We start from the raw sequence: 1336 nt of genomic DNA, 5'->3' as shown, positions 1-1336 counted from the left end.
AAATGTGATCCCTGGAACACTGTTTGAAGTTAGAAAGCTTCCTGAAAAATTACTGTTTCACTGTTGTTGTTTACAGCAGCAGGGCCCACAGTTTGGTTTACAAACATATTCTAGTCTTACGTTTGGTTCCAGGTTCCTCAAAATAATTTGATTTATGATGATAGAATTATTCAACACTAAGAATTACATGTAGAGAAAATATGTTTAGTAAACTAACTGCAGGCTCTGTGAATGTAAACAAACCCCCCTCCTCTGAAACTACACACTGACCCTTTAAAGTGCTTTTTGTCTAGGAGAAGAAGCCCCACCCATTTTAACCCTGGCCCCGCCCACAGCCCTATTCCTGCCGTCAAGAGGTCACCTGACCTGCAGTTAAATTTATCTGCTGGGATGAGGTCATGTTTCATGTTTCATTATGGCGGACGCAGCAGCACACACAAGGTGAGACTAACCCTGCGTTCCAATTCACACACTCTTTCTTTATACTACACACTAAAGTACAGAAGAGTTCTTTTTGGCATACTAAATACAGTAGTAGATAATATGAGTTCTTTTGGCATACTAAATAGTAGATAGTATGGGTATTGGAACGCAGGAACAGTTTAAACCGCGCTGGACTGTGACTGAGAATGTGTATTTAAGTTTTGAATTTAAAGGGTCAGTGTGTAGTTTCAGAGGAGGGGGTTTGTTTACATTCACAGAGCCTGCAGTTAGTTTACTAAACATATTAAGGCTACATGTACATTCTTAGAATAGTTCTATAATCATAGAGAAACTAACCCTGCGTTCCAATTCACACACTCTTTCTTTTTACTACATACTAAAGTACAGAAGAGTTATTTTTGGCATACTAAATAGTAGCTAGTATGGGTATTGGAACGCAGGGACATTTTAAACAGCGCTGGACTGTGACTGAGAATGTGTATTTAAGTTCTGAATTTAAAGTAGCAGTGTGTAGTTTCAGAGGAGGGGGGTTACGTTAATCCTTTGTCTAAATATAAGTTAGAAAGCTTCCTGAAAAGTTACTGTTTCACTGTTGTTGTTTACAGCAGCAGGGCCCACAGTTTGGTTTACAAACATATTCTAGTCTTACGTTTGGTTCCAGGTTCCTCAAAACACTACATTTTAAATAAGGTTTTCATTTAGTTTAAATCATATTGAATGTAAACGCTTGGAGCCTGGAGAACGCTTGTTGTCAAAATCACTTTCTGTCCATATCAGTGAATATCTCCTCATGATCCACTACCTGTCTGTACTGAGTGAATATCTCCTCATGATCCACTACCTGTCTGTACTGAGTGAATATCTCCTCATGATCCACTACCTGTCTGTACTG

The sequence above is a fragment of the Ammodytes marinus genome (assembly GCF_949987685.1).
Source record: "Ammodytes marinus genome assembly, contig: scaffold_107, whole genome shotgun sequence".
Classification (NCBI taxonomy): Eukaryota; Metazoa; Chordata; class Actinopteri; order Uranoscopiformes; family Ammodytidae; genus Ammodytes; species Ammodytes marinus.
Note: the sequence above shows the minus strand (reverse complement) of the source record.